This window comes from Artemia franciscana, chromosome 8, assembly GCF_032884065.1.
Source record: "Artemia franciscana chromosome 8, ASM3288406v1, whole genome shotgun sequence".
Classification (NCBI taxonomy): domain Eukaryota; kingdom Metazoa; phylum Arthropoda; class Branchiopoda; order Anostraca; family Artemiidae; genus Artemia; species Artemia franciscana.
The window spans coordinates 50,370,173-50,389,289 of record NC_088870.1 but is presented as its reverse complement, the minus strand read 5'-3'; positions in this window follow the sequence as shown (position 1 = coordinate 50,389,289).

Genomic DNA, 19,117 nt, shown 5'->3' with positions numbered 1-19,117 from the left:
CCTATACCGTCCAGATGGGAACCCTGCTAGGATTTTGTAAATAGGACCTGAAGAAACTATGTATTTTTTTACCTATATTTATAATCTTTGTAGTGCTTACCTCCTCCAAGGCTCCCTACGTCCTACAATAAAATCCTCTGATCCTTCAACCACTCCCCTTGCAAAAAGCCATAGTTTCTTAATTATTTATTTCCTCCTTTTTTTAATCTTTCATCTATGTTAATTGAAATTGCTTTTCACTTTTTTATTCATTGTTTATTGCTCTCTTATGCTTAGTATTCTATATTATTTTGACCTAAAACAATCGGTGATTGAGGTTAATTGGAGATAGATAAGAGGTTTTAAAGTTAGGTTAAGGATTAAAATGGAGGAGCGTGAAACAAGCTGCTGGTTTCCAGCAGCTTGCTGCTATATTAAATCTGTACTAGTGATATGCCCTTTTAAATCTGAATATATTTGAGTTTATTATTTAATTTAATTATTTTTTTTTATAAGATTTGAATTTTGCTTAAACGATTTTTACCTGGTTAATCTTCAAACTTGTATGTTGTCATACCCAAAACAAAAGGGTGTATCTCACATTTTCATAATTTTAAGATTAGGGGAAACAGTCTTTGAAACTTATCAGAAGAGTAATGTTTTACTCGACGATTTCAATGAGAATGCATTCTGGGTTAAATGATCCCACATATGTAATATTAAGTAAAATTTAAGAAAAAAAATTAATGCCAAACGCAAAATTATATGACACCAACTAATCGATATCGACAGATTTGGCACAAAAACCAACTTGTCTAGGGAATTATGGAGGTTCTAACTATGCTAATGAAATATTTAAAGTCCCTTTCCCTCGGTAATTTCCTTTGATTTTCTATGCTTAGCTCCATAACTAAATTGTTGCTGTCGCACCTTAAGATCGTATCTACCATTTCCACACTTCTGGGATAATTGCCAAAATCTATTTGCCAAGCTGTTGTCATATGGAATAGGCAGGATTATGTAGATCTAAAGGATCAAAGTAATTGCCTTGCTGATCGTCCCTTTGAGGACAGCTTAGTACATGTTTTTCGGCAATTCTCTCAAGTGTGTTAATTTCAGAAGCAGTTTCGTCTCAAGTAAAAATGGCCTCCTGGTCTTCTTCCTATATAAATATCAACCTACCTCTATTTCCCCTGTAAAGGCAACCTATGAATCTGATCTATTAATACGATCTTCTCACTTTTTGTCTCCCCATTTATAGATGCCCCCTTTTATTTTGGGCTTGGTGATTTTTCTTCAGTATATTTTATATTTTAATAAAATTGTATGTCTCATTTTAATGTATTTATTTTTTGACATTAAATGTTTTGATGTTTAAATTTGCTATTTTTGCCCACGAAGACAGGAAATGTTAAGTTATTTTTTAGTTTTGACCGCACTAACTTGCTTTCTTTCCTTAGGATACATTCAAAGGGTCTCTCACTTTCTGACCTATTCTAAAAAAAATAAAAATAAAAATTGCAATGCTGCCATTTATTCTGGGCCTGAATGATTTTGTAGTATATTTTATATTTTAATAAAATTGTCTATTTCATTTTAATGTATTTATTTTTTGACATTAAATGTTTTGGTGTTGAAATTTGCTATTTTAGCCCACGAAAATAGGAAATGTTAAGTTATTTTTTAGTTTTGATCGCACTCGCGTGCTAGCATTTATTTTGGGCTCGATGACTTCTTTTCAGTAAACTTTGCATTTTAATAAAATTCTCTCATTTTAATGTATTTATTTTTGGAAATTAAATATTTTGATTTTCAGATTTGCTATTGTAGCCTGCAAATATCGACGAAGAAATCTCAAACAAGCATAGCTGAAATAAATGGAAAACAAATCAGGGGTATAATGTTCTGAAACGGATACAAAATGTATTTATTATAAACTACATCATTTATTATTTCTATAATAATTATTATAAAAATAAATTATTTTATAAAATATTTATTTTTATTATTATTTTTAAGTACAAAATAAATAATTTATTTATATACATTATTTTGAAATAAGTGTAAAACGAACAGATGAGGGATATGAAATAAATACAAAACGTTTTGATATAAATGGACAGCGAACAAATGAGTTCGCTATCCATTTACTCATGTTTAAGAAATTATCTTTGAACAAATGAGGGAGATGAAATAAATGTCAACCGTTCTGAACTAAATGCAAAACGAACAAATGAGGCATATGCTGTAAATCCAAAACATTTTGAAATAAATGGACAACGAACAAATGAAGGATATGAAATAAATGCAAAACGTTTTGTATAAATGGACAACAAACGAACGAGAGAGATGAAATAAATGTAAAATGTTCTGAAATAAATGCAAAACGAACAAACGAGGGACATGCAATGAATGGAAAGTGTTTTAAAATAGATTGAAAGCGAATTAATAAGAGAGACGAACTAAATGCAAAACGAACAAATGCGGAATATGCTATAAATCCAAAACATGTTGAAATGAATGGACAACGAACAAATGAAGGATATGAAATAAATGCAAAACATTTTGTATAAATGGACATCGAACAAACGAGAGAGATGAAATAAATGTAAAATGTTCTGAAATAAATCTAAAACGAACAAACGAGGGACCTGCAATAAATGGAAAACGTTTTTAAATAAATTGAAAACGAAAAATTAAGAGAGATGAAATAAATGCAAAACGAACAAATGAGGGAAATGAAATAAATGCAGAATGAACAAATGAGGGACATGAAAAAACTGCAAAATGTTTTGAAATAAATGGACACCGAACAAATAAGGGAGATGAAATCAATGCGAAAGTTTCTGAAATAAATGTAAAACAAACAAATGAGGAACAAGCGTAGACGAACATTGCAACCACTCGATCACTGATACATGAAAGCGTCTTGGTGATCGTAATCATTTTAACGTTTATGGTACCTCTGAACTACTTTGTGCGAATGTGTGCGGATCTTGGAGGTCGTAATGGTTTACTACCCTCTGTGTTGTGCATGTAAGACGGTATACTCAATAATAATTTGCAAAATCAATTGAATTGTTTCTGGCAATGGTGATAATGTAATTTTTGTGGCGCTTTCTCTAGTTTGGCCTGCTTTGTCTGATATAAATAAACGTACGGTGCGTTCTTGATTCTACCTATTTTGGAAATTTTTACTGACTGTACCTCCTAAAAATTCACTTTTGGAAAGAGGTGTTAATCCGAAGAGGTAGGCTTTTTATCGTAATCATTTCAACGTTTATGGTACCTCTGAACTACTTTGTGCGAATGTGCGCGGATCTTGGAGGTCCTAATGGTTTACTACCCTCTGTGTTGTGCATGTAAGACGGTATACTCAATAAAAATTTGCAAAATCAATTGAATTGTTTCTGGCAATGGTGATAATGTAATTTTTTGTGGCGCTTTCTCTAGTTTGGCCTGCTTTGTCTGATATAAATAAACGTACGGTGCGTTCTTGATTCTACCTATTTTGGAAATTTTTACTGACTGTACCTCCTAAAAATTCACTTTTGGAAAGAGGTCTTAATCCGAAGAGGTAGGCTTCGTAAAAATTTAAAAATCTATAAAATTAAGAGCCTACCGTACGTGCGTATTCTTTTAAATAGAGCCTTGGAATGTCTTTTTAGGGTTATCAGACGGTCTGGTTTTCTGTGAGATCTATCCCTCTCCTCCATTGTGGATGGTGTTTTCCCTCTTACTGAAATTATGAACATTTTCGTAAGTCAATAACTCTCAATTCCAAGCTTAAACTTTTTGAATTTTGCATATTTGGGACTATGTGAAAAAGACGATTTTGTTGATATATATTTTTATAGTGAAATTCTTTTCTATGGATTTCTGTCTGCAATCTAAACTGGAAGAAGTGAAAGGAAAAACTATGAAGTACGATCCTGAATTACATCAGCTACACTTCCAGCAATAATTTAGTCATATCGAAAGCTGGAGAAATGGCTCACTGAAAACCATTGAAGCACAAAAGGAAGAAATGGAGGAGTAAGCTGGTGAGAAGGAAGCTGAAGATTAAGACGTGAGGAAGAGGCAAATCAAAACGAAATATTGGCTGAGCAAAACTGTTTGTGTCTAAAACGGTAAGAAATTTTAAGAGAGAAAAAAACAGCTTTAATTTTATGTGAAGCAGTGTAAAAAAAAAAGCACAAAAAACTTTAATTAATAAAAAATATGAATATTTTGGCTCCACATCCGGGTGCATTTTCCAGCGAAAAAAAGAAAGTTTAAGGGAAAAAAACACAAAAACATGATTGTCTAAAAATCAATGAATCTAAAAGAATAACGATAACTAAGATAGAAGAGAGAAAAAACAAACAACTAAAAAGCAAACTAATAAAATATAAATCACTCAAATACAAGAATATAACACTTAAGGGAAAAGAAACAGCCAGAAGATGGGCTTAAGGCTATTACTACTAAATAATCAAAGAATAAGATAGCTCAGTTGACCCACAGGCATAAGTGGCTCATGAAATTTAAGTGGCACGGGCATAAGATCTGGCTATGAAATTGAAAGTACGGGGCAAGAGACACTAATGCTAAGTCATTTTGAGAAATCAGATGGCTGTCGAGACACCCCTCTATTTTCTGTTACCTAATCGTCTAAAACATTAAAAAATTGAATTTATCTCTTGGAACATCATGAGAATATTGAAATGATGCCATAATTTTCAGAAGGAGCTTAAGGCTCGTTGAATCAAATGAAAGAATGGCTACAGAAAGAGGAAAAGGGTCGTGCATGAGTCACTGAGCATAGAAAAATGTTGTCGTAGACAAATATCGTCGTCTGAAAGTGGTGGACGGTTAAAATACGATTATGGAAACACGGCGGAGGGAACATAAAGAAAAACTTGAAGCCTCAATAGCAAAAGTGGATAAATAATGAAAGATAAAATTGGCTAGAGATAAAATAAGATTCGTCAGTAACTCCTGAAAAAGGCACCCTCACATAAATTGTTTTAGGCGGAAGGAAATAAGAGGTTCAACTAAATGTTGAGAATGTTTTTTTAGACTGTGGTGTGTCAATTTGTCTAGGTTTAAATTAATAGGACGAATATTTCTTCTGAAGTATTACCCGCAATTCTTTCACCTGTGTGCAGATACGAATATAAATATGACGCTATGTTTCACGCTAATTTATGCAATAAGAGGATACTGCTCTCTTAGCATCTATACGGCACACATTGTCGCTAATTTTTCTATGACGCTAATGTTTCACGCTAATTTATGCAATAAGAGGATACTGCTCTCTTAGCATCTATACGGCACACATTGTCGCTAATGTTTCCATGACGCTGATGTTACACGCTAAATGTATGCAATAAGAGGATAATGCTCTCTTAGCATCTATACGGCACACGTTGTCGCTAATGTTTCTATGACGCTATGTAACTATGACACTAATGCTTCAAGCTAAATTTATGATTCAGATTCATTTATTCAAAAATTTATATTCATCAAAATCTTCAACTTGCCCAAAAGGAGAGACAAACTCGACTTCTGGGCAAGACATATAAACGAAATTTATCAATCCTCATTGATACAGAACAAACAAAAATGAAAAACTAATTCATCAATAATTAAAAAAAAAACAAAAAAAAAAACAGTATCTTTGATGAGGATATTTCAGGTGGAGTAAGTGGAGTGGGGCCAAAATAAAATATAAAATAAAAATTTTTTTACCAACCGTTCTTGCAAGCAGATTCCATTATGTAACTTTCTAATCGTCTCTTGGAAGATCCTTTTGGTAGCTCAACAAATTTATTTAATGAGTATTTGTTGGCTATAGATGGGATCATATACCGGAGGTTGAAACGGGATCTTTCATTTTTCACCAGAGTTAGTTTACACGGGTAAACACATCTAGTTATCAGTGAATTTTAATGTTTGGACAGTAAATTCTCGTCAAATTATGTACATGCTGAATCTTAAAGAACCAACTAGATAATAGCAGATGAGATTTCTATGTCAAGAGTCATTATGTCTAGAAACTGTTAAGAAGTACGTGTTTCAGAGTGGATATGTGTACTCCTCGGGTGTTGTAAAAGCTTATCTAGAATTCGAATAGCTTTGTTTTTTAGGGTTTGTAGTGGTTTAATGTGTGATTTAAAAGTCAGCAAAAATATAGGTGAGCAATATTGGTGGTGTGTATCAATTAGGCAATAATATAGGGTTGTTAGAACCTTATATGAGAATAGAAATTTTAGTCGGTGGAGCATACCTATATTTCTTGATAATTTTAGTTTCAATACAAATAATTTGTTTTAAAATTCGAGGTAGGGTCAAAAACGATACCTAAATATTTTGCTGCGTATGCTCTTTTGATTTCATGATTATTATCAATGGTAATTTTATTCAGAGAAAGATTTTTCAACTTTTGATTTAATCTTCCATAAATAATAAATTCTGTTTTAACAAAATTAGGGACAAGTTTGTTAATTTGGAACCAATTCGTGATGGATTTTGCAACTTCCATCATTTTTTCTTTCAGTGCATTGTTAATGCATTTTCAGGAGTAGATTTAGGGAGATCATTTATATATATTAAAAAGAATAGAGGTCCTAAAATCTAACCTTGCGGTACACCGATATTATTATTCGATGTCTCAGAAGAATATTCACCATCAATATCAACCACAAACCTTTGATTGTTTAAATATGATTTGATTAACTTTAAAGGTACTCTCTTATTCCCGTACTTTCAAGTTTTTTAAATAGAATTTCGTGATTTAAAGTGTCGAAAGCTTTCTTAATATCAAAAAACACTGTAGCTGCTAAACAATCATCATCTAAAGCATCATTAATGAAAATATGTGTTGCGGCGACGGCATCTTCTGTCGATCTATCTTAAAAAACCAAACTGGAACTTCAACAAAAATTATCTTTTTCAGAAATGATGTAAATCTATATTTCATTATTATTTCAAAAACTTTAGCCTGTGGGGAAAGGAGTGCAATAAAACGGTAATTATTGGGATCTTGAGCCTCACCTTTTTTAAATATAGGGATTATTTTAGCCTTTTTCAGAACATCAGGGAAGACACCATTTTTTATGCTCGTATTTATAACATGTGCAAGAGGTTCATATATTACTCCTGATATTTTCTTTAAAAGATTTGTCGATATATCGTCTACTGAAGTCGAATGTCCTCTTTTTAAATCACTAATAGCTTTTTGGTAATCATCAAATGATAATGGTAGCATATACAATGATTTATCTTCGTTTTGGGGCAAAAATCATATATAATCTGATGACTCATCCAAAAGATCTCTAACCGATTCTTCACCAATTTTACTGAAATGCTTAGCAAATAATCATGTGATATCCTTTTTTTTCAGTTGATTCAGTAGCGTCATTTCCATTATTAAGGAAAGTCGGTGTTGCTCTTGGTTTATTTTTATTTAATTTATCACGCAAGGTCTCCCACATTTTGTGCTGGGACGCAGCTGAAGATATTTCCTTCTCATAATAATTTCTTTCAATTTCTCTCAAAGTTCTAGTCAGAGTATTTTTGTACAATTTGAATTTCTGGATGTCTTCATCAGATGGATAATTGCATTTAATTTTGTATAGCCTATTTTTTCTTTAATACATTTTAACAGTCTCGGGGATATCCATGGTTTTTGTGGCATTGACTTGGGTGTTTTCTTTTTAACTTTCCGACATATATCATTGTAAACATCATTAAATGATTTATAAAACGTTTCCAATGCCTTGTTTGCATCCTCAGTACTGACTACTTCCTTCCAGTTTATATCTCCTAGCGTAATAATTAAACGCGCAATTGATTCATCATTTATTATACGAGCTGTTCTTTCATTAAGTTTATTTTTTTTTTAGATCTGGCCAAATTAAATTCTGAAATGATCACACCGTGATCTGAAATATCGTTTAATATGACAAAAGTTGAAAAACAAATAGTATTAGAAAAAATATTGTCAATTAATTTTGCTCCATTATCATCTATTCGAGTTGGAATCATACATGATGGGGGCAGTCCTTGACAAAGCATTAGCTCCAGAAATTCTCTTACCTTCGAATCGTTTTTCTTTGCTTGAATTTTCATTAGGTCTAGGCTGAAATCACCAAAAATAAGTATTTGCTTATTCATTTGTGATATTTTATTTAAAAGAATTTCATATTGCATCAAAATTGATCTATGCTTCCGGAAGGTGGGCGATACAAAGATATCATAATTGTTGATTTTTTATGAACTTCACATTCCAGAATACACGTTTCAAAAATAATTTCTACATTCTAAATTATTAGGTCTCGTCTTATTTTCGATTTTAACTCTTTTCTTATGATAAATCCTAATCCACCATGCTGATGGTGTTTTCTACTCACATCATCAAAGTCATAATCAAGAAACATTACATCATTAATATTCCTATCATTTAAGAAAGTTTCGTCATTATATTCCTAATCATTTAAGAAAGTTTCGTTTACCGCTAAAGCTTCAATTTTATTTTTATTAATTATATCATTTACGAACTCAATGCTACTAAGTAAACCTTTGCAGTTAACTAGAAAAACGTACATTACTTCATGTGGGGATAGAATCATCCATAAATAAATATTGGTTTTTCAGGCTATCTTCCAAAATTACTGCTTCATTATCCCTAACATCCCTCATGCATTCCAGTATATCAAAAAGATTTCCCTCTAACAGTCTAGTTCCCCTTGCAAGATCAGGTAAATTATGTAAACTTAATATAATCAATCAACAAAAAAGCCTCACTCCAGTTAATCAACAATTTAACAAAAGACCACTCAAAAAAGAAAACTAAGCACATATAACAAGCGCACATGTCGGAGAATTCCATTGCGTTTCGGTGGAAGTATGTTCATTCTTTCTCATTCAACAGAGAACACGCACATTTTGGCAACAATATGCGTGCATCAACACATATTTGCGCATTTATATGGTGACTATTGTGGACAAATCCTAACAAGTCACTAATGATGACAAAAAAACAACAAAAACAATTGATTCGACTGGTTGGACGTTATACCACTTCTTTTTTTGTTTCACTCCGTCTTGGTCTATGTACCATAATGCGGGTGGTACCGTGGGTGGGATTTATGCAACAAAACCTTTATCCTTCATTTCTTTCTTTTTTTGATTCTGCGTAGCGTGAATCTCCCTGCAGGTTTTACTAACATCATCACCGAAGAAAACTCCATTGTAATCAAATTTTGTCGCTTTATCAAGGTCCTTTTTCCAGGGCTGTAATTGTTTATTCGCTTGAAGTACCGAGAATTTGTCATCTGAGTTCATGAGTCGTATTTTCACAAATTTGTCATGTTCAAAGTTAATTTTTAGTTGTAAGAAGTTTTCCAGCAAATCTTCCATTTTCGTCGAGGCATCCGGCACTGAGGCAGCCTTTAAATTCCAAGCAATAAGGTTGTCTTTCTTTTCCAAATTCTCCAATATGAGGACCTTGTCAGTGAGAGGTCCTAATCCATGGGTTTCTTTCTTTCATATATCTTTTAATTCTGCCTGAATCTTTGTTATTGTATTCGAGTGGGTCGCAGTTATGATTCCAATATCATTCTCTTTGGAAGTTGGACCACTAATGTCTGAACGGATTTTGGATAATTCCGATCTCAAACCTTGGATCTCTTCCCGCGTTGCTTTAACTGTTTCTAAAATCTGATGGACCGAACTGGTCAGCGCATCAATCGAATCACGTATTGTCCCTTGGGCTGTTGAATCTTCCACAGATAATCGTGTGGATTCCATCATCTCTTTTTCCTGGTCATAATAACTATTCACAGGTGTTCACAAGAGTAGCATAAAATAAGTCAAAATGGGCGCTATCCAATACTGAGATTTTAACTCGAGGAGAGCATTGAATGAACTTTTATGCAATAAAAGATACTGTTCTTTTAGCATCTATACGGCACACATTGTCGCTAGTGTTTCTATGACGCTATGTCGTCGCTATGACGCTAATGTTTCACGCTAAATTTATGCAATAAGAGGATACTGCTCTCTTAGCATCTATACGGCAGACATTGTCAAAATATATTTTTCCAAACAAATGGATGCTTGATAGGGGGTAAATCCGCTTCAATGTTGAACTGATAATCTTTAAAAAAATTTAGAAATTTAGACCCAAGTGCATTTGTTTATGGGTCCTGGACCTCCCACTTATAATAACTATCACTTCCTCCCCTCCCCCAGTAATAGATTTACAATTATGTAACAGTTGATAGTATTGCATACACACTCCGTATATTAAATGTTTATTTTAGGCCATGGATAAAATTACCGAGGATCTGGAAGATGCAGCTAAACAGCATAATAGTAAAATATTGTACTGGCATGTTTGAGAGGGACTAGTGAGATTGAGAGGGAGTAGTCAATCCGGACTTATCCCAGTTAAAGATAGGTATGGGGCAACAATTAATGATAAGGAAAGAGTTAAAGAGAGATGGACAGAATGTTTTGAGAATCTGCTAAATTGAGAGAGAGAGCTGCAGCAACAGATATAGAGGAAAATAAAAAAGTTTAGGATACCTTGGATGTAAAGGAAGATTTGTTCTGTGAGGAAGAATAAGCGACAGTACTAAAAGAATTAAAAAGTAAATAAAACTCCAGCCAGGTACTGATAGTTTGGTAAATGAGTTTCTTAAATATGGTGGCTCTGAGTTTAGAAATAGGTTATTGAAGATTATTAATATGATTTTTGAAAAAGGGGAAGTACCTACCGATTTTAGGAGAACCTTTAATTAAGCCACTGTATAAGAAAAGTGATAAGCGTGAGTCTGGTAACTATAGTGGCATTAGTATAGTCTCTGTAGGTAGCAAATTATTTGGTAATATGATACTTTTAGACTGAGAGATGTTGTAGACAAGGTTATAAGAGAAGGACAGTGCAGTTTTAGAAAAGGTAGAGAAAGTGTCGACCAAATTGTCACCCTTAGGTTAATAACTGCGAAGTGCCCGAGTTGTCAAACACCTTTGGCCCACAGTTTCAAAGATTATGAGCAAGCGTTTGATTCTGTTGATAGAAGAGCTCTAGCGAAGATCTCGCATGGTATACCAGACAAATTGTCACCCTTAGGTTAATAACTGCGAAGTGCCCGAGTTGTCAAACACCTTTGGCCCACAGTTTCAAAGATTATGAGCAAGCGTTTGATTCTGTTGATAGAAGAGCTCTAGCGAAGATCTTGTATGGTATACCAGACAAATACCTTAAGGTGATTAGTGCTATGTACGGGAATAACAGGGCTGCGGTTAAGGTAGGAAATAAGGTTAGCAGCTAGTTTTATATTATATCAGGATTTATGCAGGGTTGCATTCTACTCCCCTTTGCATGGATCATTTTGATGGACTGTATCTTAAGGTGCACAGGAAAGGCAATGGGAGATCACAGAAACATATGGGGGGGGGAACAACTCTTCAAGACTTAGATTATGCCGAGGATTTAAGCATCCTAGATAAAACTGTGATCAAAACGAATGAACTCTTAGTGGTTTTGCGAGTTCAGTGAAATGTTTAAAAATTAATGTTAAAAAGGTTAAAGGTTAAAGGTAAAGAGCGAGGTATTGACGATGGGGCAAAACTCCTCATGCACGTAATAATTTCTGTTTGTTTTAAGTTTTAGTGTTGCTCCTTACTTTCAGTTGAAACAATTTATTTTTTATTTAGTTTTACAAAAGATTAAGTAGCTAAATCGGCTTGAAGCCTGTGTTGGCAATGTAGTTTACTTTCTGCATCAATGTTTTTTTTTCTAAAGCTTAACGATTGTAAATAATTGTGTGTGTATAGTTGTATAAGTAGTTAGTTTAGCATATCGTTAGTCGGGCATCAAAAGGACGTATCTCAATAATTAAAAATTTCAAGAAGAGCAGAAAAAACCCTAAAAACTTTTTTATTTTCCGTTCGATAACTAAAAAACAAAAATGGATTAACGTGTATTAATCATACCATAATGTATAATTATATACATTATATTATGCGTAATTATATAATTCATCATAATGCATAATAATATACAGTAATATTAATCACTATTAATCGTAATAATATGAAAAAAACTTCGTTTTCTTAAAGAGTTAAAGAGGCTGCGTCCCAAAGTCGAACCTTAAAACGTACAGGAATAAGAAGAGGCAGTTGGGGGGCTGCCGCCCCCCAAACCCCCAGCTTTTAAAGACTCTTTTGTACAGGTTTTTTGTTTTTTTGCTAACCCCCCGCTCTTGGCTTGGGAAAGGCCCTCTTTTAATTAACAAAACATTGAAATGAATGAATAATGGAATAACTTCGAAAAATGTTAAACACAAGAGGACAGGAGAACCATTGCGCCGAAACTAGTAATTAGTAACAATGAAGTCCCCCCACAAAAAAAAACCTGTACAAAAGAGTCTTTAAAAACTGGGGGTTTGGGGGGCGGCAGCCCTCCAACTGCCTCTTCTAATTCCTGTACGTTTTAAGGTTCGACTTTGGGACGCAGCCTCTTTAACTCTTTAAGAAAACGAAGTTTTTTTCATATTATTTCTGTACGTTTTTCTACAATCTTAGGACTATAAGAAGACTATTAGGAGAGGCAAACCCCCCGCTTTTAAAGACTCTTTTGTACAGGTTTAATTTTTTTTCATATTAATTCTGTACGTTTTTCTACAATCCATGGTGGATGTAATTTAATAATTCCTGTACTCCTCGTACAGGAATTAGGAGAGGAACCCCCCCCCCGCTTTTAAATCATTGTATAAAATAGAAAAAAAATAGATAGAATGACCGAAATGTTTCTTTTGCTCATAAGAAGCTAATATTCTGTTATCTCTCAAATGATAAGCTGTCCAGGTGTTATCAAAATTTTTTTGATGTTGTGAAAAAAAACCGCCCGTAAGGGACTTGAACCCTTGACCCGAGGATTAAAAGTCTCACGCTCTACCAACTGAGCTAATAACTTGCATGTGTGTAAATATAACTTCTCAATAGCTTTTAAAAATTTCAAATTAACATGGGCTCTTATGGAGAGAAATCCGTTAATTAAATAGCTAATGGGTGGTTTCTGGAAAACAGGGAAGGAGTTATCGGATCAAGCTGAAATTTCGCGGATAAGCTCCTGGGCCGTAGGGGACCTTAACTTGTGAATTTCAGCCCGATCGGACAACGTTAAAAGGGGTGGGGGGGGGGGGGGGGGTTGGAGGGTCGAAACTTTTGGGGGGTTAAGATTTTCCTACGAAACTTTCATGGGCACTTACTCGGAGAATTCCGCATCGAATGAGTCTTCGTACACCCAGATCCGATGTCGGATGTGACCTGTAGGCGTCTAGGAAAAAAAAGTAAATGAATTTTAAGTGGCTATGCGTGGTTTCTGGAAAACAGGGAAGGAGTTATCGGATCAAGCTGAAATTTCGCGGATAAGCTCCTGGGCCCTAGGGAACCTTAACTTGTGAATTTCAGCCCAATCGGACAACGTTAAAGGGGGGCTTGGGTTGACAGGTCGAAACTTTCGGCCAGATTTTCCCCATGAAGAAAAAGTTGGAGGGGATGAAATTTTGCAGGTTTCTTAGTTGGAGCTCGGGCTACGAAATGCATCCCTCCCCATCCGTCTGCGACCACTGGAACCGAAGATCGCTTAACATTGTCGTGTGTCGCCTCTTTATAGAGGCACGAGTGTGCTCCTTGATGTATAATCATATATCAATCTGTTTTTGGTTTGCGGTTATCGGAGGAGAAATAAAAAAGTTGTGAGTTTTTTCATGCTCTTCTAGATATTATAAGTATGGAGATACGTCCTTTGGATACCTGACTGACAGCATGTTGCTGAAATGACAATATACCATCGGATAATTTTTTTGGTTCATATTCCCTGTCATGCTTATGGTATGCTTTTTCTCTGCAGTCCAGTAATTTTGGTTTTTGATTGTAAGATGGAAACTTTGCCATTGATAGAAAACTGAGATTAAATCCTTCTATCGACTGCATTTTTCAAATTGGCTTCAAATTGTTCTTCAAAAAAAAAAAAAAATGTTGTAAACGGGGGAAAATGGAAAATATAGAACATTTCTTTCCAAGCAAGTTCAGTTGAGAATTATCCGCCAGTTTAATGTTTCTTTATAGAAGATGAGCATTGCTATATTCTATAATTTGACTTGGTAAATAGGTTGATTGACTATTTCGGAACTATGATTGTATTATTCCCCATGGAAAAAGTGCAGGATATTGAAAGAAACTTTCCTAACGGGTTAGATCAAATTAAGAACACCTTGAAAATATGCCATGTTAATGAAAGACTAAAATTAACAGTACATACATATAATTCTATACTTAAGTAATTTCTGTTAGATTGATTGTATGTGTTTAGCTATGAAAGCTATAAAAAATATGGCAACAATTTGCTTGTTTTACAGTGTATGTAAAAAAGTGATCAAAATCTTATTTGAAATAAATTTTGTATAGTGTCAATTCATAGCTTTATGAATATTTGTAGTCAGTAAAAATTCATAACTTTATAAATATAGTTTGTCATCTGGAGGTGGACCCCCTTTACACTCTCTCTACATTTTTCAATTTAAACTGCTGTTCAGAAATAAACCGTGTTGTTGTTGTTTTTTGTTTCATACTTTTACTGCAGAAGGGTAAACATTGAAAGTTTGAAAAGTTTGAAAGCCTGGTATGAAAAGTTTACATTAACTCTAATTTGTTCCCTAGAATTTATAACTAATCAGTTCTTTTTAGGCATAGCATTTTTCAAACTATATCTTTTGTCAGGTTTAGTATGCAGCAAGGTTTTTTTTCGAAGTCAATTGGTATGTTTGCACGCAACATTTATCCAAGGAGATTATCTCCGCTAGCCGGGTGTCTTCACTGACAAAAAAGGATTATGGTGAAGTTTTTAACTACTGAACATTTCTACTACAATGCACTTGTCTAATTCGTCAAGGCCCGAGTCTGAAAGTATTAGAATCTTTTAATTTAAATTATCAGATAAGGTGAATTCTGACTATTAGGTGGAGAAGGGTGGTAGTACTATTTCTTCAAATAAGATGGGAAGAAGAGAATAAAGGGTTTCCAAAAGGAGCTAAGAGGACTTGGAATAACCAACATGATTAGACTTAAATTTATCGCTTCAATTAGAAATAGGGTATTTACCACTTATTTCACTTAGCAAGAACAAAGACCCCTCGGATCTTAGGTAAAGTATAACTTCAACAAGGCTGATGTCATTAACTGAATTTCCCTAGTTTGTCGACGGAATTTCAGATTCGCAATTCTCTCTCTCTCCTCTCTCTTTCTTTCTCTTTCTCTTTCTTTCTCTCTCTCTCTCTCTCTCTCTCTCTCTCTCTCTCTCTCTCTCTCTCTCTCTCTCTCTCTATGCCAATGCGTCTGAGCGGCTGTTTGCTTGTCTCTGTGTCTGTCTTTATGTATTTGTGTATCTTTATGTTTGTATGTGTCTTGTCTCTCTCTCTCTTGCTGAGCCTGAGTGTCTGAGTGGATGTTTTCTTGTCTGGATCTATGTCTTGTATATGATTTTGTCTCTTTTTTTTCTGTACCCGGGTGTCAGAGAAAATAACGCTTCCCACTCCCTAGCCCCTCTGTATAGACAGAACGGCTAGCCTAGCCCTAACGACTAGCAGAGAAAGGATTGGGTAGGTAAAAGAATGAGCTTGGAGGGGTTAGACCTCTCCTCAGGATTCAAATCCTACCGTATTGACAACATAGAACTTACCTAGGAAGTAAACAAGAGGCCGTGTCTAGGAAATATCAATTATATGTGTGATATTTATTATAAACACTGAGCTTAAGTTCCAAGAGACACTAAGCTGAGGGGGGGGATTCTATTAGCTTTCTGTTCCTTGTTGTTTGCTACCCACTACGTTAGTAACTGATTATTCTAAGTTAATTCTCACAACTGCACAATTAACAGAAATTTTTTGGAAAGTACTCTCCGAGGTCTTTAAAAAGGGAGAAATCTTAAAATTTATAATTTTTAAATTGAGTTATCTTCCAATAATGCTATAGATTTGACTGACTTGGCCTTAACTAAGAAAAAGGAATAAGAGAAAATTATAAGATACATAGTCAAATCAAAGTAAAATCTAAGAGGGACCTTAAGGTATTTAAAAAGAAATCATAGCTCTCTGCTACGATCAGAATAGAGCTTAATAAAATGCCTTAATCAAAGGAATTAAGTCAGAGTAAATGCAAAAGCGAATTTAAATTATCTGAGGGATTTAATGTTCTGATAAACCAAAGGCGTATGTTCCCAAATGGAAAGATACGGCTCTACCTAAAGGTAGGGCCAAAAACCAAAACGAATTCAAAAAGCCTTGACTGACAACTCAGCTCAAAATAAAAATATAGGATATCTCAGTTTGACACCTAATTGAACCTAACTTGAATACAGTTACTTGAAACAGGGTACGGTGGTAGGTTGGCTGTAGGCACCTGAGTGCTTGTGCCTGTGTGTGTGACCATCTTTGACTGTCTCTATGTCTGTCTTTGTTTTTTGCATGTGTCCCTTCTGTCTCTCTCCTTCTGTGCCTGTTTGTCTGACCATTTGGTTACCTGTCTCTGTGTATCTGTGCATGTTTCTGCCTATCTCTCTGTGCCTTTGTATGTGACCGTCTGTTTGTATGTCTCTGTGTCGGTATCTATGTGTTTTTCTGTCTGTCTCTGTATGTTTGGATGTGTTTCTGTCTGTCTTTCTCTCTCTGTACATGTGCGTCCGACCATCTGTTTGCATGTGTCTGTGTCTGCCTTTGTGTGTTTGTGTGTGTTTTCTGTCTCTCTCTATATATGTCTCTCCCTCTATCTCTCTCCCTATCCCTCTCTCTCTCTCTCCCTCTCTCTCTCTCTCTCCCTCTCTCTCTCTGTCTCTCTCTGTCTCTCTCTCGCCTGTGTGTCTGACCGTTGCCTGTCTTTGTGTGTTTGTGTCTGACTCTTTGTGTTTGTGTGTATTTTTCTCTCTGTGGCTGTGTGTCTGAGCAGCAGTTTGCTTGTCTCTGTCTCTCTCTTTCTTTCTCTCTCTCTCTCTCTCTCTCTCTCTCTCTCTGTCTCTCTCTCTCTCTCTCTCTCTCTCTCTCTCTCTCTCTCTCTCTCTCTCTCTCTCCTCTCTCTCTCTCCTCTCTCTCTCTCTCTCTCTCTCTCTCTCTCTCTCTCTCTGTGTGTGTGTGTGTGTGTGTGTGTGTGTGTGTGTGTGTGTGTGTGTGTGTGTGTATGTGTTGGTGTCTGTGTGTGTCTCTGTGTGTGTGTATATATATGTTTGTGTGTGTGTATGTGTGTGTGTAGCTTTTATGTGTTTTTGTATCCCTCTCTCTGTTCATGTGTGTCTGAGTGGATGTTTGCATTTCTCTGTTTCTGTCTTTGTGTGTTTGTATGTCTGACTCTGTGTGTTTCTATGTGTTTTTGTCTCTCTCTCTCTCTCTTTTTCTCTTCCTCTCTCTCTTTCTATCTCTCCTCTTTCTTCTTTCTCTCTCTCTCTCTCTCTCTCTCTCTCTCTCTCTTTCTATGTGGTGTGTGTTTGTGTATGTGTGTGTGTATGTATGTGTGTGTGTGTGTGTGTGTATGTGTGTGGTGTGTGTGTGTGTTTTTGCCTGCGTGTGTGTGTGTGTGTGTGTGTGTGTGTGTGTGTGTGTGTGTGTGTGTGTGTGTGTTCTTTGTGTGTCTGTAGCTCTGTGGGTTTTTACGTGTTTTTGTATCTCTCTCTCTGTGCATGTGTGTCTGAGCGGCTGTTTGCATGTCTCTGTTTCTGTCTTTGTGTGTTTGTATGTCTGACTCTGTGTGTTTCTATGTGTTTTTGTCTCTCTCTCTTTTTTTCTCTTCCTCTCTCTCTTTCTCTCTCTCTCTCTATGCCTATGTATCTGAGTGGCTGTTTGCTTGTCTCTGTGTCTGTCTTTGTGTATTTGTGTATCTGACTTTCTGTGTTTGTATGTGTTTTGTCTCTCTCTCTCTCTCTCACTTAGTCTGTCAGAGAGGATGTTTGCTTGTCTGGATCTATGTCTTGTATGTGATTTTGCCTTTTTTTTCTGTGCCCGTGTGTGTGAGTGGCTGTTTTATTGTCTCTCTGTCTCTTTTTGCCTGTGTTTCTGAGCGTGTGTTTCCTTGCCTCTGTGTCTGCCTTTGTGTGCTTATGTGCCTGACTCTATGTGTTTTTATGTGTTTTCTGAACTCTCTCTCCCTCTCTCTTTCTATCTCTCTCTCTCTCTCTCTCTCTGTGTCTGAGCAGCAGTTTGCTTCTCTTTCTCTCTATGTGCCTTTACGTGTAAGAGGGTGCTTAATTTTATGTGTTTCTTTCTTTGCGTGTTTCTGTGTCTGACTCTCTTCATTTGTATTTGTTTTTCTCTCTCTCTCTCTCTCTCTCTCTAGGCCTGTGAGTCTGAGTGGGTGTTTCCTTGGATCTGTGTCTTTGTTTGTGTGTTTGAGTGTCTGACTCTGTTTGTTTGTATGTTTTTTGTTTTTCACTATGCCTGTGTATCTGAGTGGCTATTTGCTTGTCTCTTCTGTGCTTGTGTGTCTGACTGGGTATTTGCTTGTCTTGGTGTCTTTCTTTGTGCGTTTCTGTGTCTCATTCTGTGTGTTTGTATGCGTTTTATCTCGCTCTCCTCTGTTCCTGTGTGTCTGAGCGGCTGTTTGCTTGTCTCTCTCTCTCTCTCTCTCTCTCCCCTCTCCCTCTCTCTCTTTTTCTCTCTGTTTGCGTGTCCAAGCAGATGTTTGGCTTTTCTATGTGTCTGTCTTCGTGTGTTTGTATGTCTGACTCTGTGCATTTATTTCTACTTTTTTCTCTCTTTCTATCTCTCTGCATGTGTTTCTGAGCGGCATTTTAAATGTCTATTGGTCTATCTTAGTGTGTCCGACTCTGTGTTTGTATGTGGTTCAGATTGTCTCTGTGTCTGGTGTTTGGGGGAGCGGGTGTTTGCTTGTCTCTGTGTCTGCCTACGTGTGTTTGTATGTGTTTTTGTCTCTCTCTCTCTCTCTCTCTCTCTCTCTCTCTCTCTCTCTCTCTCTCTCTCTCTCTCTCTCTCTCTGTGCCTGTGTGTCTATACGGCAGTTTGCTTTTCTCTTGCTCTCTGTTCCTGTAGGTCTGAGCGATTGTTTGCTTGTCTCTGTGTCTGTCTTTATGTGTTTTGTG